This window comes from Cygnus olor, chromosome 1, assembly GCF_009769625.2.
Source record: "Cygnus olor isolate bCygOlo1 chromosome 1, bCygOlo1.pri.v2, whole genome shotgun sequence".
NCBI lineage: Eukaryota > Metazoa > Chordata > Aves > Anseriformes > Anatidae > Cygnus > Cygnus olor.
The window spans coordinates 86,123,482-86,146,872 of NC_049169.1; the positions used below are offsets into that span (position 1 = coordinate 86,123,482).

General features: G+C 49.8%; 1 long non-coding RNA gene across 1 annotated transcript in view; it reads right to left on the reverse strand.

Moving 5' to 3' along the window:
- LOC121074690 overlaps positions 1 to 23,172 on the reverse strand; it is a 58,321-nt gene extending 35,149 nt beyond the window's left edge. The window contains exons 1-5 of the long non-coding RNA XR_005822490.1: positions 22,368 to 23,172; positions 21,265 to 21,417; positions 19,117 to 19,286; positions 16,972 to 17,080; positions 5,593 to 7,489 (exon numbers count right to left, since the gene is read on the reverse strand). This is a non-coding gene — a long non-coding RNA (uncharacterized LOC121074690). The remainder of the gene's footprint in view (positions 1 to 5,592; positions 7,490 to 16,971; positions 17,081 to 19,116; positions 19,287 to 21,264; positions 21,418 to 22,367) is intronic.
- Between the last annotated feature and the right edge of the window lie 219 nt (positions 23,173 to 23,391).

Sequence of the window (23,391 nt, forward strand, 5' to 3'; positions counted from 1 at the left end):
AAAGGAAAACATGAGTCGCTGTTTTCCACTTCAGCCAAGTTGTCTTTTTAATACTATGCAAGCTGGGAGCATCTTCAAGGCTTTGTTGTTTCTTAAGCAGAGGGGGGAAACATTAAAGGTTGGATGTGAACACTAAAAACATTTCTTTGAACTGGTGAGATTTACTGGTGTGCACATGGCTCCCAATACAGATGCACATTTGAAAAAAAAAAAAAAAAAGAAAAAAAAAAAACACATCTATCCCCCCTTGTTTTCTGTCACTATTTGATTCCCCTGCACTGCAGTTTCACTGCAGGGAAATTATTGGGGGAAAGGGAGTTAGGCAGCATTTCCCTGACAGCAGCTTGTCAGCCTGTTCTTTGAATGTCAAGAGAAAGAGCTGCAGCTCACGTCTTTAAAGCATCATCCTGCCACACCAGAAGGGGAACACGCGCATCTGGCTTCCTCAGGACCACGTGCATGTCCCCCTTCTTCCTCATCAGAAGCACCACCACCACATGTGGCAGCACAGGGCACAAGCCCATGGCCTGCATCCCACAAACTGCACAGCTTTTCACCCTCTGAGCATCACTGAAAGTTCACCACCAGTCATGTCCAGGGCCTGGAGAAACAGGCAGGACAGGGCTTTTTGGTACTACCACATCTTAAAAATGCAGCATCACCTTTTATCTTCCATGCTGGCTTGGCCCTGACTGGCACAGAGAAAATCTGAGCCAGGTTCTCCAACATCCCACCTCTGCCTGTCGACACATGGCATAGTATATAAAAGGAGCATAAAGAAGTATTTCTGATGAGAACAACAGCACGGGATCCCCTTGCTGTGGAAAGAGGCACGTGGGCCCTGACAGCCCTCTGGGACAACTCAGCACACCCTTTTTTTATGGTGGGCCTCAGAGAGGTCTCCACCTATCCCATCTGGAGAGAACCACATCGACTCAAGCCTCTGATGACCTGAGCCAACGGCTCCTGAGGGACTGAGTATTTCAAACCTAGAGCTGACACTGTACGAAACCCCCACGGACTCCACCTTACGTTATCTGGATGGGGTTGTGGTCACATCAGCAGCCACCGATATTATCGGAGCACTACAAGTCTCTCTGCCACTGCCTAACAAGTGTTTCCAGCTCAAAGAGCAAAACCTCCCAGATAGTCTTATTTCAGCAGAAAATATCTTCTGGGCCATATATAGCATTATTCCTCACGATAAAATCCCTCAGACTGGGGTGGGCATTTCTGGAAGTCCTGGTTTGGCACCAGTTGGCAGCTGTGTGCAGGTCGTCTCCTGCTGGGTTTCCCTGGCAACCAAAAAGCTCAAGGTCCGGGTGACAGTCGCAAAGCGTAATAGTTTCTGAAGGCAAAAATATGCATGTTTTGTCACCTGGTGTTGTGCTTCCCTCGAGACAGGCCCAGGGATCAGAAAGAAACTCCAGCGAGAGCTGATTAGCCTCTGCGTAAATAGGACGGGCGAGTAACGTGTTGTCATCCCCCAGCACCAGAGGGACAGCACCACGTCTCAGTACTGCTCATGCACTTAGACATCGCCACTCACCCAGGACCTTAAGATATCATTTAGGAAGCGTAATTAATGGAAACGAAATACACCTGGGACACACTCAGGAACTACTATGCCAGGACTAGGCTAGAAAATGTGCGAGGTGCTGTGGGGGAGACAGGAGGGGAGGAAGACTTGCCTGCAGCAACAGAGCTCATGAGCAGCAGTTCCTCGATCAGGGCAGATCTTTTCATCTCCACCCATCCCACAGACAGTCCAGTCAGGTAACACCACACTTGCACCAGAAGAGTTTGACCCCCCAGCCCACAAAATCCTCCTGTGGGACTAACTTTATCCTTTTACCAAAAAAAAAAAAAAAAAAAACAAACACCTCAACATAGGCACCAAGGCATATATATATATATACCCTCCTCATTGCCCTCCTCTGCCTCATCTAGTGACCAGCTACAGCTGTCCTAGGAGGGGCCCAAGCCCAATCAAGTCCTATTCCCACCCCTTTCCAATTCCTGGTGCTAGGGGTGCACTAAGAAGTAGGCAAGAAATAGCTTTTTTGTTTGTTTTTCTTCCTATTCCCTAGCCTTTCTACATGGAAAATCTGTAAGGATGTAGCTCCAAGTAGTTTCTAGCTGCTTTGTAACAGCACTCTGATCAAGCTTGAACTGGGCCCTCAGCATCAAGGCCAGCTCAGCTTTTTTTTTCACAGGATCATTTCTCTCTGTTTTTATGCCCCATTTTCCATTGGGGCTGCTGTTCTTTGAAAATTATTTCGCAATATGAAGTTTTCCATCTATTTCTGAACAGCAGCAGGTGTGTGAAGAATCACCCTCCAGGTGATGCTGCCCACAGATTAATAACAGGGTTATGCTTTTCTTCTCAGACGAGGTACTGAGGTGTGAGTTGTAGCTTTCAAGACAAGTAGGGTTTGTGAAAACAAACTCCTGGTGGTGGTTGCATCAAGGGCAGGACACACAAAGCTCTCCTCTTGCGTGGGTGGAAGCTGGCTGCTGCACCCTAAACATCTGAGTGTGTTTTTCTTTCCCCTCCATCCCCATTGCTCTTGCTCAGCTTCTTTTTGCTCTGTGAGTTCCCAAGTGCCTAATGACCTGATCAGGTGCCACCCTGCTCCACAAACATTTGCCTCTGGGAGGATAAACAAGGAGATGTTGGGTTCCCCGTGAGCCACAGCTCCAACTTGCTGTCTGCAGAAGTGGTGGCTGTGCTGTGCAAAGCTTGCACAATGCTGAGGATTTGCAGCTGAAGGACGTGGTGTTCATCTGGCTCCATGGCTTTGAGGGACCCCTGAACAGCCAAGAGCAGTCTGCCCTTGTGCCCAACAACATGTTCGGGTCAAGTTGCAGAGTTTTGTGAATAATGCCAGGGCTGCACTGCTCTCGGTGCTTGTGGCGGGGCAGAGGAAAACGGACGGTGCTGGCTTCCTCCCTGGGCGTGGGGCGCAGGTCCAGCCAGCACAGGCAGGACTTCCACAGGGCGCTCCGTTCAGGTGCACATCAGCTGTTGTGTGGTCCCTTTAAGGCAGTTTTGCTGCTGTGGAAATATTTATAGGATGCTCATCACCATGGTATCTGAGCACTACTGACTAATGGGGCGTATGAAATGCGCCTGGTGTATTTGTTATTAATTTCTTTAATGGTGGATTTTTTGACATTTTGTTTTTGTTCTCAGCTTCAATTTGGACATGCCACTTGTGTGTACAGCACCTTTCATGGTGGTGTCCCTTGAAGGCACCGTGGAAGAGATGAGCATTTGGAGGGAGGATAATTAAAGGAATCCTGTCAGCCAGTTCCATCCCTAAGGTTTAGAGGTGGTTTAAAAAAGGAAAGAGGAGGGGAGGATGGTGTTGTTAAAGCCATCAGAAGTTAAAATACCTTCACCATGTAAAAACAAGAGTACAGTGAAATGGTCGGTCACCATTTCACCACACTCCTGTGACGAAAGCAGGAAAGTAACACTGAGAAGACAGCAACTGCTTGGACCAAAAAGAGTGAAGGGAGGAGGAGGAACAGTGGTACAAGCCAGGATGAGGGATGCTTTTATAGTGTACGACTTGAGCATGCTAGGATTTTTTTCCCTTTTAGCTAGAAAAAAAAAAAACACATATTGGCAATGGTCCTAGAGTAATAATCCCAGATGAAAAACCAAAGTCAAAACTATGACTTTTCCTTGAATAGACAATTCTGCTGGTGCAACTGCGTAGAGCTGAATGCTTCCATTAGCCCCTTGGCCAGATCTGGCCAGCTGGCAGCTGCCTTTTGCCAAGGAATCCTTTTGTGAAGACAAAAAAAAGCGCATTGCAAAAGGGAAGTGGTGTAGAGCAAATCCTTGCTGCAACATCACAGTCACAGGGAAGTATTTTATGGTTTTAGCCTTCCCACAAAGGGATTGCTGGAAAACGCTCTCAACGTGCATCCATGCTCTGCACTGTTTTGTATGATGGCCCCTGAGGGTTGTTCCACTGAGCACCTAGATCAAAGCATCCCGACTTTGTCCACAGTTCTGGCCCATCCAGCAATTTCCAAGCACATCCACATCTCCCCATCCAGCATTTACCATGCCACTGTCTCACCTACATTAACAACATTTCTGGAGGCAGTGACTGTCCTAGAACAAAAAAGAAAAACGCTCCTAACAAAGGGATGGAGTGAAAAACCCAGGGGATAAGGCTAGACCCAGTCTAGTAGCCCATACAGTCTGAGAAGCCGTATTTTACATACTTGCCAACAGAGAGGAACATTGGAGGCCCTTTAAATTTCCTGAATCCCAACCCTGAGCCCTGAACAGCCTTGAAAGAGGCTAACCAGAAGGAGAGAGGACTGCTTGACTAGGACCGGGCTAGGAGAGTGTGCAGCAGCTCACCTTCTGTACTGGCCAACTCCAGAGCCGTCTTCTGTTGTTATTTCCTATATTTTGAAGTGCTAAGACTGTCCTGAACATGGCTGCAAGGAATAGCCCTGGCAGGTCTGAGGAGGCCTTTTCTCAGGCCAGTGCAAAGAACCAGCAATCACCACCAACAACCTCATACTTCTCTAATTTGGCTTAGCCTCCCCTCCTCCTGCCCCCCCCAAAAAAAAAAAACAAAAGACAAAAAAGGTTGTGACCTGCAGATTTGTGTAGGAGCCACAGATGTCCCCTTCCACCCCCAGGCATGCCTTCAGGGTGCTCTGCTGGGGTATGGACAGAGAACACATGCTCTTTCACCAGCACATCAGCCCCAGTGATGGGGAGCCCACAGCATGCTGGAACAGGGGTCTGGGTGAAAGCCACCAGGTGGAGATGGCCACACACCTTTTTAAGGAAAAGAAAGAGAGAGAAGGCAGAGGAAATAACAAGCAAAGGAAAGATAAGGCCACCTGCCTGCAAAACTAGATATGAATGGATGGAGCCACTATTGTCTCTGTCGTTCCTGCATTCACTAGAGGCAGAACCTGGTGAGCTAATTCTGAGTTCATTTAAAGAAACACAAAACTGAAGAGAGCAGGCGAGTGGCCTGGAAGCTTGTCCTGGGCTGGCCAGCAGCCTTTTTCCTAGGGGCAGGCACATCTGTCTCCTCAAAGCTGTTTGTGACTCTTACCCACGGACTAGATGAGCCACGTCTGGCACAGGAGCTGCTGGAGTGGGTCATGCACCATCTCGCTGCTTTGCAGCCCATGGCTACTTGTGGCTAGGACGGATCAGCAGGACAGATCCACCAGCACAACCCATGTTTTGCAGCCAAGCTAGCTCCCTTTGGGCATCTCTCTCCTGATGAGGTCTGGTGAGAAAACCAGGGGGCCGAGCACCCTGCAGTTTGGAGAGGGAATAGCATGTGTGAGCATGCCAGCCTACAGCAGGATGCAGCTGGTTCTGCTCAGCCCACATTATTCTCCACCCTTGAACACCTAAAGCTCATCTCTGGTTGTTTCTTTCTTTGCCTCTGATCACAGGCCTGGTTCTGTTTTCCTTTACTTTCCAAGTGCTATCAAAGTCACAAGTTTGTCAGACCCTGGGGAAATAGGAAGCAATTCCGCCTTCCTGCATCTGTGGGAGACATCCAGACTGCTAGGTTAGACCTGCAGGTTTACCTCTGCTTGGAGCCATCGTCTGAGTTTTTCCCGATGGAGTCTTTAAAGCTGTATCTGCAGGGTGTGGAAAGGTCAGCCCAGATCCCGAGAGAAACCTGGGCTCTGACAGGTTTCTCTCACTGGGACAGGTGGATGTCCATGTAATGCCCTTTAACAGCATAAATCAGATCCTGAAATAGAGTGGATAAATGCAGCCAGTCATTTTGTGGCCCTATTTAAGCCACAGGACTCCTCGCACAAATCCTTACAATAAGATCAGGCCGTCTGCAGTCAAAAGCTGCCTTGCAGAAGGGGAAGATATGGTCCAGCTCAAGGACTGACAGACGAGTTGGAAAGGCTGCAGCGACACACCTGGTGCTTTTGGAAGAAGCCAGCACCAACACCGAGGTTGCTTTGCCCTGGAAAAACTGCATTCAGGGCTTCATTTTTTGTAGTTACCTCCTGCTTACAAGCACCAGCCTGAAGAGCGCCCTCAGCTCTTCGCTATCCATTTGGAGGCCCTGCCAGGCGGCACGACCCCACGGGCTAGCTCCAGGCAGCCGAGTGGCAGCAATGTGCAGTGACCACAGAGAATGAACGCTGATGGAAGCCACAGCAGCGACGTCTGACCAAGAGCGACGCCACCTGAGGTGGGAAGCCAGCAGGTGAACCTGGATTACCCCGGTATTTTCTGGACCTTCAGCACGCCTGACACGCAGTGAAGCAGCCAAATGAGAGGAGATAGCTCTGGCCGGGAGCAGCAGAGGAGCACATGTGCCTGTGTCGGGCTGCCAGGCCGCAGCTGCCCATGCACAGGCTGGCAGCGACCGCCCTGCAGAGCCCACAGCAAGCGGTGGCACGATGCTGGCAGACCCAGCACCTCCACCACGGCCTCTGTGTGGAGTCCTGTGAGGCCAGGCAGCAAGCAGGCTCCTCCTTGCTCCAGCCTTGTCCCTGCAACTACGGCGTGTAGCTCCTCAGCGTGGAAAAGATACTGCCGGTGTTTGTCCAGGCTGGTGATGTTGAGCTCTCTGGGGTGGTAAGGGGAGTTTTTATTTTTTCCCCAGTGCTGTGCTCTCTGCTGGCTGTCCAGGCAAAGGTACCAGGACATTTACATGCTGTGCTCCTTGGCTGAGGGGCCATCTCCTCCTCTGTTGCCCTGGGAGGAATCAACACTCTGTGGTCTGATCCTCCACTGGCTCCTTCCCCTGTGTTCCACTTGCTCTTATCCTTGGCTGCTGGTCTTCATCAATAAGTTTGAGCTGGGGAGTCTTGCAAGACTCAGTGTTGTTTTAACTCTTCTGTCCCAACAGAAGCTCCTTTTAAGTCTTCCGTGTGACAGTGGTAATGGTACCCAAACTGCCCTGGATGGCATGCACCTTGCTCCTGTCCTCTTAGTCTGGCTCTCCCAGCCCCTCAGGATGGGCAGACCATGTTGGGTGCAAGAAGGCCTCTTTTCCACTCTTCTTCTCCTTCCCATTTAGATTCATCTTCAAACCTACAGGCAGGACCAGAGCCAACACCATGAGTCTCTATGAGGGCAGTGTTGCTGTTACACTCCTCCTATCTCCCCCATTGTCTATCCCAGGGATGCCCCAGGGCCGTTTCCATCTCTAGGGCAGCATAACACAATTTTGCCAGCCTTGAGAGATGCTTTCAGCTGGCTCTGACTTCTTGGTCTCTACCTAATCAAATCCATGAATTTTTTCAGTAATACGATCCCTTAAGGAGCTCATAACCCAGGACGGGCTACATTTCTTAGGCAGACAGTCTACTCCACTTGGGGGAGAGGGAAAAAAAAAAAGTATTTTTGCAGTAACTATTCTATTTCAGCAAGCCACTGGTAAAACATCTTCTGATTTGTTTTGCTGTTTCCCAAACACCTTGAAGTGATGTTGTTTCAAGATGAAGATCTATTCTGAGGAAGAGAAAGAGATATCCAAAGAACAAAATATTCTCTTAAGCCTCAGATCAAGTCCACTTTTCTTCAGTCCAAATTTTTTATTTGCTCACCAAAAAAAAAAACAAACAAAAAAAAACCAACCACCACCAACAGTTTTTCACACATCCTGGTTCTGTGAAAAGTAAGGCATTAACGTGAGCAAGACAATTGTGTGTGACTCATGCTCTCACCTGAGTGCAATTCCTCCTGCAAGCACGCAGGGCTGATTAAACATGTGAACACTCACAGCAGCTCAGACTGGGAATGCGGTTAGTAACTGATTGATGTTTTCTGGTAACAGGGCAAACGCAACTTCAGAAGCAAACCAAAGCAGATTCTATTTGCTAGCTTTGTTATCTGCTTTTCTGCAAACACACCAGCAAGATCTAATAGCAGAGAATTTTAATAATCTTGTGTTCATTAAAATAATAACTTTTTTTACCATTTATTACGCATAATTTCACAATCCTCTTGGTCCTGTCACATGGTTAGGATACACAGCCGACCCCAATGCTCTTTTATACCAGGGATGGCATTTTTATTTGGCTCTACTTCCCATTCTCCTATCTTGTTTGAAAAGAGAAAAGTCTTTACATGGAAGTTTGTGTCTCAAATCACTTTCATTGCCTGGGTATGAACTTCTTTCCTAGTCCTCTCAAGGTCTGAAGTAACAGCTAGCTTATTATTCTCAGTGTCCATGAGAAAAAGAAGTTACCACAATGAATATGCACCAAACTGACAATGCTTTGTATTGTTGAACATATGAAAATGTTTCCAGTATCCTTTTGTAACCTATTCCTAGAGCACCTAGCTTACTGCATAGATTTTGCCAACACAAGCACACCCACATGGATAGGAGAGACTTAGTTACACTAGGACAATTGCAGTGTGGATGTGATTTGAATTCTTTTGCTATCAATCATAGGCAAAACAACAGGAATAGCATTTGTGTATTGACATCAGGGATTTTGCAGCATAATGCATAATTCAGTTGGTTAGGTGTGTGATATTTCTCTCCTGACACCTCTAATTCTTGCCAGCAAGCCTCGCCCTCTCACCCTGCGATTTACTTTTAGCTGCTGCTTCCATCAAACAGTCCACAAGGATACAAAATACTAAAGGGCTCACAGTTAAATCAGATCCCACAAAAACAGGCGTGCCGTGCAATTTCCTCCCTCCCCAAACATGTATTTCATAACAGGGAACGGTATTTGTTACCATTTTTACATTTACCTCTCCCCATTAGTCTCCTTTGAAGTTGCTCAGCTTTTTTTGTTTTGTTTTATTTCAATTCCAAGCACAACAGCATCAATATATGCTAGGCCGATTCAGTGCCTCCTCACCCCCCTTCCAAAAACATTTACTTGCTCTAACATGGGAGCGCGTTGGTTCAGATGCCCTGGAAGCCTACCCTTGGGTAAACTCACCTGGAAGGGGAGTTTATCTCCTCTGCTGTGTTTGCATAGCTCCAGAGATAAGCTATCAAAAGCGTTTTCTTTGTTGGGGGGGAGGGAGAGGAGGAAAGGAGGAGGAGGGAGATGGATGTAGGTATCATTTGTCAAAACATTAGGCCAGCTGACGTGCTCTGAAGTACCTGGAAATACAGGCAGGCTATTGAAAGGCATCATTTTGGAGAACCTGATGATTTTAAATCGAACCAGATGCAACTGTGAAATGTGAAAAACTAAGAACTTGTATTCAATAAAATAAAACATCACCCATGACTACATGACTGCACAGCCCTTCTCAGCAACCTCACTGGCACCAGAGCAGCCAGGAAACCTATGAGATTTTTGCCTGACAATCCTCAGGGACCAAGCTCTGCCCAAACCCCCAAATACCAAATATCCTTCCAATCCCTAACGTTATGTGATTCTGTGATACAAAGATGACCGGTGTAGGACACTCCCTTACTTTTGTAATGGAGTGCCACCAGGAAAACCTGCTTAGCCTCCTGTCATGGCCCAGAGGCATTAGGGTATCATCCTTACAATGTGCAGCTGTCTCTGCTTGCAGGTGATAGGGGGAGGCCAGGTGAAATGCCCAGGGACACCTGAGGCACCTCAGGCCAGGTGTCCATGGCCACTGCTTGGTCCTTCTGTTATCACCAGCTCCTGGTGCTTCACCTTCACCCTGGGGAACCAGGGCTGAGCTGCTGCAGCATGCTTTGTGCCTGTCACCAGCTGTGCTGGATTTGTCCTCCTGTGAGGGAGAACAGGTCCTGACCCTGGTGAGCAGTGAGCCCTGGCCCTACCTCCATCCCCGAGCAGCTCGGCTCTGCCCCCCTATTTAGGGGAGCCCCTGCGTGCTCCGCCAGCTTCACTGGCCACATAACGTGCTGTGGCTGATGCGGGCAACAAGAGACTGGCCTGAAAGCCGATGTATTACAAATGATTTATTGGTCTAATAAAGAGCCTCAAATTACCCACTGCCTCCTTCCTCTCCCCCCTCGCCCCAAGGACCAATACAGCTACTGTACAAACATTTCCTACCTCACATTATGTAATGCAAGCAAGAAGAAAAACAAGTATACGGCCCCAGCGGGACCCCCCGGCTGGCAGGTCCCCCCGCAGCGGGCTGATCGGCAGCAGACATTGCAGCCATGGCACAGGCACCAGGGCAGGAGCATCTTGCTCCACCCGTGGGCACAGAAACAGCTTTGTTGCTGCTTTCTCACCCCCTCCATAGCATCTCTTTCCTTCTGCATCGGGGAGGAAATGTGAATTGCCAGCCCACTGCCCGCAGCTTCTGCCTCATGCTGCCCCCGGCCTAGCAGCTCAAGCCCACCAGGCCTGCCTCGCCTTCCAGCTCGCTCGAGCTTCTCGCCAGGCACAGCTTCTCACCAGGCACGAGGTGGGAGCAATAAATTAACCTACTTTGGGTGGCCTGCAGGCCTTAATGAGCAGCTGTCGCCAGCGGGCTCACGGAGTCTCAGACAGGGGCACTGCAAGACAGCAGAATGTTCTCCTCCTCCTCCGCTGTGATCCTGGAGACCAAGAGGTCTGATGAGGTGAACTGAGGACAAGGCAACAGTCTTAAATATTCAGCGTCAAATTATTTCAAGTGTGGCAAAGGAAAAGAAAGAAAAACGCCAAAAATAAGATAAAGAAAAGCTACAGCTAAGTTGTCCTTCCAGGCATTTTAGCTTCAAGTGACAAAAGCCCATCTGCAAGGCTCTCACCTCCCCTCCTCTCCTCTCTTCTCAAGAGTTTCCCAGGTGGCTGGCACCAACCTGTGCCTGAGCCCAGGAGGTGTCCCCAAGTCCCACTGGGCTGGTGGGACCCAGTAATGCTTGGACAGGACTGGGACAGTACATGCAGAGACCTGGGAGCTGAGGAGCACCTCTGTGGGATGTGAATTGCCTGGCCAGGGGAAACAAGAGAATACAAATGCTGGTGATGATGTTGTGAAAGGTGTATTTACATTCCTTGCAAAGCTGACCTATTTATATGCATAGGAACATGAGCCCTTGGGAAAAATTGGATAGTACTGCTAGGAATCAGGCACTGAAGCAGCCCAAGATCTCTGCTTTACACACCAAGGCAGCCCTGGGCGACCACACTTAACCGTCCCAATGGCTGATATTCATCTCTTACCTTCAGCCAAAAGGCACCCAGCTATGCCTTGGTCTATGCTAGGTGGGACTGCCCTTAGGGAAGAAATGCAGTCAAAGAAGAGATTTAAAAGCCTGTTGGCCTTAATACACCCAGCCCTCCCTGTCTCCACTTGGTTCCTGGGTATGCACAGGGGGGATTTTGCTTCCAGACATCTCAGTAACAGCACAGCTCTATATATACCTTTTTTTTTTTCTTCTTTGTGTCTTTACTTCATTTACACAGGAAGATGGCTGAGATGGGTTTTACAGATCCCACTACATTATAGTTCCTGATTATACTTAGAGGCAGGTCCCAGGGCTGAAATCCACAACCCATGAGCAAGAGAGGACCACAAGGACCTCTGGCATGAGACAGAGCATCCTGCCAGGTGTGTGCTCATCCCCTGCAGTGGTGACACCAGGTGACGGATGTCATCTGAGCCTCAGCAAGGCCATCACAACTCATGTGCTTCCCCTGGCTCCCCAGTCACCCGGGCTTAACCTGCCCTAGCTCCACCACAGCACTCAAGCCCACATGCATGATGCCTCCTTTTCCAGTTATTGAAAGGAGTTTCACACATCATTGTGATTTCAGATCAAGATTTAAAGAGTCCTGTTTAATTATGTGCAATGAAATACAGCAGAAGCCTACTTCTCATTCCTGGGAGGCCTCGGTGTGATTTTTCGGCTGGCAGTGAAAGGAGATGCAGCTTGATTTTCTAATACTCTCCTACCCACTCCCCAAAACACTCAATTCTTTTCCAGAGTAGAAAGATGCTTACATCCACACACTTTCCAAAAACCTCTCCCCCAGGAATCTGAGATAAGAGGGAATCTACACCTCCTCTACTCCCACTTCTCATCTCTTTCACCAGAGAGGTGCCAACTCCTACCTCCACCACCTCGTGTGTTGTATTTTCACACACGCTCACTGGTGCTTTCTGCCCTGTTGTCCCTCACGCTGGAGAAGACTTCCCATAAACATCTGAAAAATTGCTTCCTCCTCCTCCTCTAAATCCCTACCACAGCACACCTGAGGACTGCAAAAAACTCCATAAACCATCGGCGGCTGCTGTGCCGAGGCTATCACCCATCATGCTGACCAGTACAGCCTGAGGATACATCAGTCTGCTTTTGCCCTCTTCGTATACACCTTCTCTAAGCACTGACTATTAGTCACGGGCCGTGCAGTGCAGCCAGCACAGAATACTGGGTTAGTGGGTCCCAGTATGCCCATTTGCGTGTTCTGTTAAGTGGGACTGTAATAAATGGCAAGCAATGCTGAGAAGCCTGGTTATTAATAATTCCCTACACCCATCTGCTCCCTTCTGTGGTGTTCTGCTGCTCGATGCTGAATAGACGGAAGAAGGCTGAGCTTGCCTAAAGCTACAACAGCAGGTTTCAGTGGCCGAGGGGCCAGCCTCAACCTGCTGCCATGCAAAAAAGGAGCCATCAGCCTGAGGAGTGAGCCCACGGTGCAGCAGCAGCGCTTGTCCTTGGGCTTTAGCCCCTGGCCGCCTGGTTGAGCAGCGTGGGTCACAGCACCCATGTCTCCTGCGCCAGGCTGTGCGCCAGCTCCAGCCTTCACAGCACCACCATAGAGTCCCTGGGGCTCTCCCAGCATGGGTGATAGGAAACTTGCAGTGCTGGATGGGGATTGCTATGGAGCTGGCGAGTGCTGGTGGTGCTTTATTATTACTATTATTTCTCATTATTTGCATTGCAATCGTGCCCTGTAGCCTCTGTTAGGGTTAGGATGCTGTGGTCCAGGGAACATTCAAGATGTGCAGCTGGGTACAAGGCGTGTGCTTAGCCTCCCCTGGAAGGGCACTGCTGTGCACACAGAGGAGCCTCTAGCCCCGTGTGCCTTAGTCTCTCCTGCTGCCTTAAACGTCCCTCTTCTGAACGTGGCGTCTCCTTGGATTCACCAGGCTTAGGAAAGGCTTTGAGGCTGAGCAGGAATACTTTTATTTCTGATTAGCAGAGGATCCTAGCCATTCCTCAGCACACCCAGGATCAAAAAGCAGTCCAGAAACAAAGGAGACACAGTGTAAAATCCACCAGGATCCCCAAATCTGAAGAAGGGTTGCACTCATCATTGGGTTCACAGCATCTCTCTCACCTGGCATTGCTGCTGCAGCAGAAGGGTGGTGGACACAGCTGGTGGGGAGCAGCTCCTCTCCTGCAGGTCAGCCCATGGGCTCCTGGCCAAACAGCCTGGCTGTCAGCGTGGCCACTGGGAAGGAGAACAGCCTGGACAAAGCACGATCTGCCTTGTTGGCTGCCCGTCTCTCAGGCCTCCCTGTTGGTTGTGAGGACAAAAACCATGCCAGAGGAGCTCTGCAATTGCTCTCATTCCCACAAAGCAAACACCCCAAAGACCCAGGAGTTCCTAAGGCGTAATGTGGCAGATATCTAATGGCACATAGTAGTGCCAGGCAACAGCTTAAGAAATGCAGTAATGATTGCCCTGTTACATTAGGGCCACTTTTTGCTATTTATTCAGCCCCATTACCGTTTGTCAGAGCAAATGGAAACTGGTCACTGTCCCAAGGAATTCAGACTCTTTCAGTCAGGCACTGCCATAAAAATTCAAGGTGTGGGATGTGGGGATGAGCTGAAATTGGAGCTGAGGGGTTGAGGGGATCTGGTGCAGCATTAATGTCATTACGCACATTGAATTTGACTAGGACACCAGGCCAAACACCACTGTGCTTCAAACATCTACAAGATCATCTCTGCTGACCAGTTCTCATTTGGGTTGTCATTTTTTCACCTGTACACCACTATAGCCTCCATTAAGTCAACACCACCACCACCACTCATGGTGGACTAGACCTCAGCTGGGTGCAGAGCAGAAGAAAGAAGGCTGTAGCCCCTGTGGGACCACCACAGCAAACATGCAGATCAACATCTGCCTCCCACCCAAATGCTGGGCCCGGCCAATCCTTGTGAGCTACTAAAAAATTTGTGCCCCCCGGCACATGGCACCAGGTCTGATGTGACTCTGTGCCCCTGGATAAAGGAGCATTTAAAATGCTTGGTGCTGAAGTCTAGTCAAGGAAAAGCTTCCCTGCTAAGACTCACTCCACAGTAAGTTTATTAGCAGTGGGACTTCCTCGATAACATAGGTGGAAGAGGGCAACTTGCCGGTACGTGTGGGGAGACAGGTTTCCACCACTTGATCAGCTGGCAAATCTCAGGGGGGACCATGCCTCCAGCCTTCAACAAGCCTGGCTCAGCAAGGAGTAAGTGAATCTTGCTGTATTTAAAAAGACGGTCTCAAGGGTTCCCTTTTAATCTCATCTCTGTTTGCAATTCCCCCTTCTGAGCCTATGAGCAACATTTCTTTCCCCTTCAAGTGCTACTCTGCTCTGTTCAATTTTCTCTTCATCCCTCCCTGCCCTCTCTTTCCCTCTGCTGTCCCCATCCCCATGTTTCTTTAATGGAGCTTGAAATTATAATACAGTGATTCAGCTTCTTTTCATGTCTGCCAAGAGTCAGTGGCGCTGCCCTGGAAATAGGGCTTGCTGGTTTTCCCTGCCTGTTCTGCAGCACTGCCTTTGGTCGCTTATACAGTGAGGCTGGGGACCTGTGCTCCTGCCACAGGTCACAAAGCCAGGAGCTTCCCCAGGTGCTGCTGGGCTTGGGCTGAATGCCACAGGGAAAAACCTTTTTGCCTTCCCAAAGCCTCATGTGCTGCTGTGCTGGGGCTGTGACTCAGCCAAAGCTGATGCCCAGACCTGCCTCCCGAAAAGCTCTCTGGGCCCCATCAGGAGAGATGTTGTAGCTCAGAGACCTGCCTTCTGAAGACTGGAGGTTACATGCAGGCTACAGCTCACATTTCCTTCCTCATGGCACAGCAGTGGAGCCAGCAAGTCATGAGGAGGTGTCCTCCTTGTCCTGCTGATGCCTGTGGCTGCCCGCTGACACCTCTCACTCTCTGCCCTGGTCCTTATGCTTTTGGCTTCATGTCACTAGACATACAGCCCCATGTTTCCTCTTCTCACTGCTCCTCCCTGCTGTACAGACCTCCCATGCCCCTTCCTCTGCTCCGCGTATGCTGTTATCCCATCTTGCCTTAATCCCCAGTTCACCACTATCCCTCCCCAGGAACACAGCACACTCCGTGGAAGAAACATCTGCCAAACACCCTCTCTGGCATCAGCCTAAACTCGCTCTATTCTTTTCTTTCCTTCCAAGAAATGTTCCTCCTCCTTAACAAAGAATATCTTGTGCCACCAACTCTCTGCTCCCTCTCATTCACCAGCCTCCAGGTTTTGCAGTGCTGGAGACACAGCGCTGACACTCCTCTGGAAGAAAGTGTGTGCAGTCCAGCACCCGTCAGGAATTCCCCCTCATCTTCATCCTTTCTGGATGAGCATACTATTGCCTTGGCTTCACGTTGTCACTTTCTAGTGACCTCATGCTGGCCCCTGCCTCTACTCGGGCTGGATGCCCGTGGCATGCTGACTGGTGGCATCGCTACGCTCAGGTGTGCTGCCCTGCAGTCCAGCACCTCTGTCTCCCCCGTGGGAGGGACGTCAATGATCAGCAGCAATGACTTCTGCCAAGCTCCCCTTCCCCTTCAGTGACAGCGATGTCTGTCAGCAGGCAGTTGTTAGCTTTCCCTCCATGCAGTGAGCATGAACAAAGAGGCACTGTATGGATACGTCTGTACATGGGGTGACCATTACCACAAGGACTTCCAGAGGCAAGCAGCATGCATTTTTATGGCTGGAGCCTGGAAGCTGGGCTGTCTGCTAGAGAACAGGCACAAGTCCCCACGGGCCAGCTGCAGACAGGGAACTGGCTTCTGCTGAGCCGTGAGTTACGTGTGTACGTGCAGCTGTAGGAATGTATGGAGTGAGTGTATATGTGTTGAGCAGGAAACGTCATCCAGCAGCCATCAGCGTGTCTGGGACCATGCTGGGAGTAGCAAACACGTCTGTGGGCACGGTGCTGTTACCCACGGCCAAGAGTGCTGCACATGTGCACATGCTTGGAGCAGCCAGGAAGTGTCTCCTGGCCTTTCAGGTTAATTGATTTAGGAAGTAGTTAGACTTTTCCTCCATTAGTGAGGCAAGCGTTCCTCCCAAGAGCTTACCCAGGGACACTTTCCAGTAACTGTTCAGATAGCTCATGCATCATTTATTGTTAGAGATACTACGTCAATAAGGAGACGTTGTATAATAAACAGGAGTTACATGAAGGGAAGGGAAAACAAAATGCTTAATTCAATTCATAAAAGTGAAATCCTGTCTATAAAAAGTAGAAAGCTGTACGTAGAACTGGCTGTTTTTAAGAAGCATCAGTAATCCATCCCATCTATCACCCCTTAAAGAGTCCTTTACAACAGTCGCTCAGCCAAGGCAAGACTTTGCTATCAGCAACGTACAGGAACAGGAGCAGTATCACTTTGGATAGACTCAGAGCCCTGTAGCATCCCTTGACATCCCCGTGTGCCAGAAGGCATTGGAGCTGTGTCACATAGGCACACCAAAGCTGTGTCACATAGGCACACACTCTGGCAAAGGCAGAGAGAGCAAGAGCCAGTTGTGCCAGCACATGGAGAGAAGTCACTGCTGCTGGAGAATGATCATTTAGGATACATAGTTCTATATATGATATATGTATATATATATATATATATATATATATATGATATATGGTTCTATATTCAGGTCCAGGCTCTCTGATCAGCAGACTACTCCTGGTACCCTTTATTTGCCCTGAAAATGCATTTGCTGTGCACGCTCAGGATTTCTAGGCATACAGCATCTCTATCAGAAGTCTGTGTTGTAGCTGGGATCAGGCTGCCTCAAATCAACATACAGTTGCAGAACATGCTCCCAGGACATACCTGAGCCACAGCAAAGAAATCCCAGGGGAAATGTGTGTAGTCTTAGCCTGCACGCCTCTCCGGTTCTGCTATCCTACAGGACACAGGAGGCAAGGACCACAGCAGTTGCCTGAAATCCAGAGATGAGGGTGACAGCTATGACACAATTGAAACAGAAGAGCTAAGTTATCCAAAAATGCCTCTTGTTCCCTCCTTCAGCCTCATGCAGAACCCTTCTTTAGGAGGGGGACACAAAAGAAAGCAAGAGGGGGAAAAACATACTTGTTACTGGCCCCTCCAGAGCTGTAATCCTAAGGCCCATCAGCTCAAAGTTTCACTTCAGATGATTTTAATCGCAGGTAGAGCTGTTTAATGGAGCATGTCAAATGGCTGCTGGGCACGGAGGCCAAGTTTGCATGTGATAGGTGCTCTGCTTTGGCTTACTTTCCTTGTTGCAATGCACGAATTGCTTCACACAAAAGTGTCAGCTTTAGCAATCTTGGCATAATCCACTGGTGGGGAGAAGGAAGCCCTTTCCTCACAGGAAACTGGCAGGGCCAGGGACTGAAGAGCCTCTTTGCTCTGAGAGATGCTTCCTTCTCATGCAGCTCAGCTAGCCTGCAAAACAGAAGGAAACTCCCCTGACACTTATTTCTTACCTCGCTTCCTTGCAGCTGCTAAGAAGACAGCCCTGCTACTGCAGGCCTGGGGACATCTGCAGAGCAGTGTCAAGAAGGAATTAATTACGGCGACAGTAATTGTCACCACCATATGGTGGTCAGACTTGCTCTGGAAGGGACAACACCTCTGCTTTCTCACCTGTCTTTCGCCCCAGAAGGAGCTTCATTTCTGGGTAGTTCATGGCAGGGTGACAATAAGGGCGGAGCCCGTCCTTGCACTCAACACCAGGCTGCCACTTTCTGGCCCACTGGGTGCTAAAATTTCTCAAGATCCTGCTCAGGAGGAGAGTGAGATCACAGGGAGGACAGCAGCTCATTCCTCCTTACAGTCCTTGCTGAGGAGGAGTTTGCCTTGCCTTCCTTCTCATTGCCTTCCTCTTCCTCTGCCCTCCACTGTCATACCAGCAATCTCTCCTGCTGTCCTCTCCCAGAAGAAGGTGAGGGAGTCTGGGAGGCTCAGACTTCAGCTCCTTCTCAGCAAACCTCCAAGAAATCTTTGCTCTGGCCAGGGATGCTCTCCCCAGGTCTGCTGCATTCCTCCCTGGTCTCTTATAACCTGTGGCTCAGGGGCTTCCTAAGCAAGAAGACATGTTTTGCTTGTATTTAATAGCCGCAGGAGTTGTCTTCCTTGAGTTTGTCTGAATGATTTTCAAGCCATGCAAACAAAAACCCAGAGGGTACTGTGGCAAGGAGTTCCCCAGGTTAACAGCACCTTGTATTAGGAATTGCTCCGTGCTGTTTTGAACGTCCATCAGGCTAGCTTCAGCTGATGCCCCTTTGTTCCTCTAGGACAGGAGCCAGGGAAGGGATGCTCCCTGCTTGTGCTTTCTGTACCGCTTCCAATTGCACAGACCTCTACCACAGAATATTAAAAAATATCAAAAACTATTCAGCAAATCCTCAGCTGAAGAACTTGGCGCTCCTCAGGCAGGCTGCATTGATTTCTGCCAGCTGGGGTCCCAGCCCTCTATCCTTACTAAAAACACCAGAAGACCTCTAGAGGCTAGGTGAGCTTTGTGAAAACACTTTGTATAGTGAAGGTCACTGTGTGTCTCAGGCATTTTCTATTCCTGCAACACATACACTGCTACAGATTTCAGCTCAAAAATTCCTTTTCAAGAAAAAAATGGCAAGACAAAGCAGGCACGAATCCACTGACCAACAGCGTGTAGCAAAGAAATTTGTTCTGTGGCATTCAAGGGATGTTTTGAATGAGATGATCACAGCAGCTCAGGCTTAATACAGCTTTACATCATTAACAGTTAATGTGGAGCCAGAAGAGTGGAGCAAGCTGTACTTACTGCTAGTCATATCGTCTGCGGTGGCCAAGGAGAAAATAATCACTCCAGGCAAGCAGAGATTAAAGTGAGGTGACAGTGTCTGAGTGCTCATTTTCCTAAAAGTTGTAGATTTACTTAGCAGTGCTCATAGCCTGTTTATTCACTAGTACTCACAAGAGGAAGGATAATCATTTTCTGTCACCAACCTGCTTATAGCAAGCCATCTCACATCCCTCATGTCAGCCCAGGTGACTGTGGGCACACGAAGCATCGGGCACATGACAGGACAGGACTGTCCTTCCACCTCAGAGGTAGCACCAGTGAGCCCGGGACACGGAGGATCACTTCCCAACAGGGGCACGATGCCCCATTCTTTCTGCAACCGAAACAAAACAAGAATGAGCCACTACAGAGGCACAAAGCAAGGAGGAGGCAGTGTTGCAGCTCCCTCCCCATGCCCCAAGCTCGTTGGATGTGCAGCCACAAGCCCCTCATCAAGGAGACCCTCACCCAGAACAGCTCAGGGGGTTGTTTATGAGAAAAGGTCTCTCCGTGAGCCTCTCCTGAAGCACTGCTGCTAATGCAAACCTGCAACTAGGTGAGGCGTTTGGGCCCAGAGGCATCACGGTAGGAATACGAGATGCTGCATTAGCGATGCTGCAGCTTGCCTTTGTTCTCCAGAGTGAAATCACGAGGCCAGCTTCTGCCCTTGTCATGCCCCAGTCCTACAGCAGAGAAAATTCAAGCCCTTGTGGCTGCCGTCTTGTGTGAGATAAACAAACCAAGGGTTGCTGCCCCTGCTACTGGCTGCTTTGCCGTGAGGATACCTGTACTGCTGGAGAGCAGGTACCCCTGGGTGCCAGGCTGGAGGCAATTTACAGTGCTGGCAACAGATGGAGGGTCCCTAACCCACAGGTGAAACCTGACAAGCTTTTTGATTAAAACCTGAGCGTAGCAGGTTTTTGCGCTAAGGATGACAGCCACACACTTGAACAACTGCCACCCCTCTTGTCGCAGCAGTCCTTACTGAGAACACGAAAATGAAACCCAGAGAGCTCAAAGCCTGCTGACTGCTGGTGTCTCTGCTCCTCCCTGGCCTCCCAAACCACCAGGGGACCTGACCTCCATGGGGACTGGCTGCACCCTGTCTTACTGTCTGTGGTCAAGCAACACTTGTTGTGCCAGAAGAAACATTTGGAAGGGGAAACTGCCCTTCTGCTGCATCTGCCAGCAAACTACATGAAGCTGGGGCTGAGAAGTAGCTACGGCATCGTACAGCATGGCTAGCAGCAGGGAATACAGCCAGAGCATCCAGAGTACATCTGGGGTTTTATCCCTCCAAGCTGGTGAACACAGGGGTGTATTAAAACAAATCAGAACCAAACTGCTCATATCAGAGAGCAGAACCAAAAAGCCTGCTTGGGTTTGTTGCTGGGGAGGATGATGATATGGGGACTGCCTCCACCTGGCCTTCTTTGCCACCACAGACCTGTCTTCCCGAGTCCCCTGCACAGGGCTGGGATGCTTGCTTGTGAGCAATAAGCTGCTCACAGCATTTCATGACGCTGCCCAGTGTTTCCAAAGGCAGTCTCTGGTTTGGGGTAATTCACCTGCTAAGGATGCCTTTATGTTACGAGAGCTACCAAGCAACTCCATGTCCTCCTCAGGAAGCATTCAGATCTTCAGTGCACTTCAAAGCAGCCCTATGAAGGCAGAGCCCAGTTTTGGAAACGAGGGTCATGATGCCAATAAAGACAGAGACTTATGAGGAGTAAGGGGGGCGAAGAGACACAGTCTCCTAGGCAGGTGGATATCTGGGCTCGTTCAGCACTGTTCTCCAGCTGAAATAATTCACACTGAAACAAGTTTAATTTCAAAAACATGGCACTGCCTCAAAACATCTTACAGGTGAGATATCCAGCAGTAGGACATTGATTTGTGTCCACACTTTTGTGATGGTTGTTTGCTCTCCAGCTCCCTGGTAGGTGATCTGGAAATATAACCCACCATTGGGCCACAAAGTGCTGTCATGCCATTCACACTCAATGCAGCTCCTTTCTCTGAAAAGATTTATACTGGAGCCCCTTACCCCTTCACCAATGTAAGCCGTGAAACCGAAGCACTGAGACTACATCTTTCAGCTTTTATCCCTTGAGGAAATCCTGAATGAACACTAATTCTGGTATCAGAGCACCATTTGTGGTTTAGCTCAGGCAGCTTGTGACTGGGTTTTCATGAACGTGAAAGAACCCAGATGCTCAGTCACTGGCACCCTGGGATGCGAGAGCTCAAGGAGGAAGGTGTGTTACAGCAAGAAGCAGCCCCACCTGAGTAGCTGCTCCTCAGTAACTTACCTCTCCTAGCCCATCTGCTTCCCTCTGTTCTCCTATGCCTTGTTCACTGCTAGAGTCCTCCGTCCTGCCACATGGCCAAGCCCTTGTTGCTCTGACAGACCTCTTGATGGCCACTGCTACTCAGAAGAGCCTGTTCCACTGAGTGTCCCGAAACTTAACCATCCAAGAACATTTTTCTCATGTGGGTCTCTCCTTCCATGTCCAGGGACTTGAACTCGTCAGGGACACAGTGGAGTGAGAGATGCCACGGGCAACAGGGAAGGCCATGGTTCTCCACCCCACCTCCACCTGTGTGTACCTTTGGGTCCCACACACGTTCCCCATCAGGTGCCGACACCACGACAGAAAGCTCCTGGCGTTACTGCGCCTACTGTTTCACATCACCCCCCGTGAGGGCGCATCACATCCTGTGCTGAGCAGTCGTTCCGCTGCTGCCAGCGCTGGCTGTCAGGGTACCAGCTGTCACTCGCTGCGTGTCCTTCCTGCCGGGACGTGGCAGCGAAGGCAGAGAGAGGCATTTGGAGAGCTGGAGCGGCACCAAGGGAGCGAGGAATAGCAAGCGAGGAGAGCTCTTCAAAGAGGAACATCAAAGCGTCGGAGACGGGGAGAGAGCTGCGAATGACAGATCTGGTTTAAAGAGCCATCTATCTCCCAGCTCCTGCTATGTAAATTAACACTGCTCACTGGCTGCCGCCAATGCAGAGGTAATTGCTAATATTTTTCGGAAGCATCTCCTCCGGGCCAAGGCACCAGGCCTTCTGCCCACCTCCCACCGCGGTGTCGGTGGCAGAGACGTCCCCTGCCACATGAGAGCTGTGCTGTCCCTCCTCGGGATGTGGCAGCTGCACCGATAAGGGCGAGGGGCTGGTGACCTGCTCCTGCACAGCTCTGCCTCTTCGGTTGTCCCCTGCTCCATCTGTCCTCTCCAACCTCCAAATCCCTCCACAGGTTTCTCACCATTGCTGTTATCCTTGATCCTCCCATCCCATCTGCCTGCCTTATTCCACCCTCTCCTTCCCAGCCTCCTCCATTCCACTCCTCCTTCCCTTTCCCTCTCCTCATCCTCCTCTTCTCGGGGCTCCCTCACACGCCTTTCCACCTACCTGGCGGAGTACAAGTCTGCCAGGAAGGCATCTTCCCACACAGCCTGAACAGCATGGTGGGAAAAAGAGGTGCTGGCCAAGGCTGGAGTCGGCAAGGTTGAAATGGAGAGGCTGAGAAAATCTTCCTTGCTTTCTCACCAGGTTTACAGCACTTGGATCTTGAGCCCCCGTGACCCTGTTAAAAGATGAAGAACACACCACCCAGACCAGGACCAAGGAGGTGGCTATTGCGTTTTGGAATATATAGATTTCCAATCTGCCTGTTCCCCAAAACCAGAGCTTTCTTTCAGAGGAGAGCTGGGCATTTTGCTAATGTCACTGCTTTGAGTGAACCAAGCCAGCGCCATTCCCCAGAGACCTCCCCTTTCCCTTGTGAGAAGACAACTCCAGGGCCAGCCAGGAACCCCCCCCAGTGAGTCCCTCCTGTCCTTCCAGCAAGCCACTTTCCCTCTCTCAGCTCCATTTCCTTTACTGCAAACTGGATACCTTCTCCCACCTCAAAACATGACATGTGCCTATAGTCCCTTGACCCCCACATCTCAAGTGCCCCCACACCCAGCATGAACCCTTCTTCTGACCCCTTCTCCCCCTCTTCCCCCTCACTGTTTCCCATTCTGGGGAGGGATAAACACAGCTGTGAGTTAGAGGAGAAAAACAAATGTGTTTCTGGGGAGGGACGGAGGGTGGGAGACACAAGGTTGCTTGTCTATGGGAGTCTTCACCCAGGGATATGGCTTACCCCAATCCCCATGGAAACCATGAGTGTGCACGCACCACCCTCCCAAGGGTTAAGATACAACACAATTTCTTTCCTAGCCTCATCTATCTCAGTGGAGGAAACGAGGTCCTGAAATTTACCTTATGGGCTGAATACGAGCATGAGAAATTTCAGCCCAAAGGGTCAATTTTCCAGAAATATCTAAATACCCAGGAACAGGGGCTCGAAATGAAAGTGTCTCTTGAGCCATCCCTTCACCACTCTGGTGTGATAATAAGGTGCTTTTTATGTAAGTGACCTATTTTC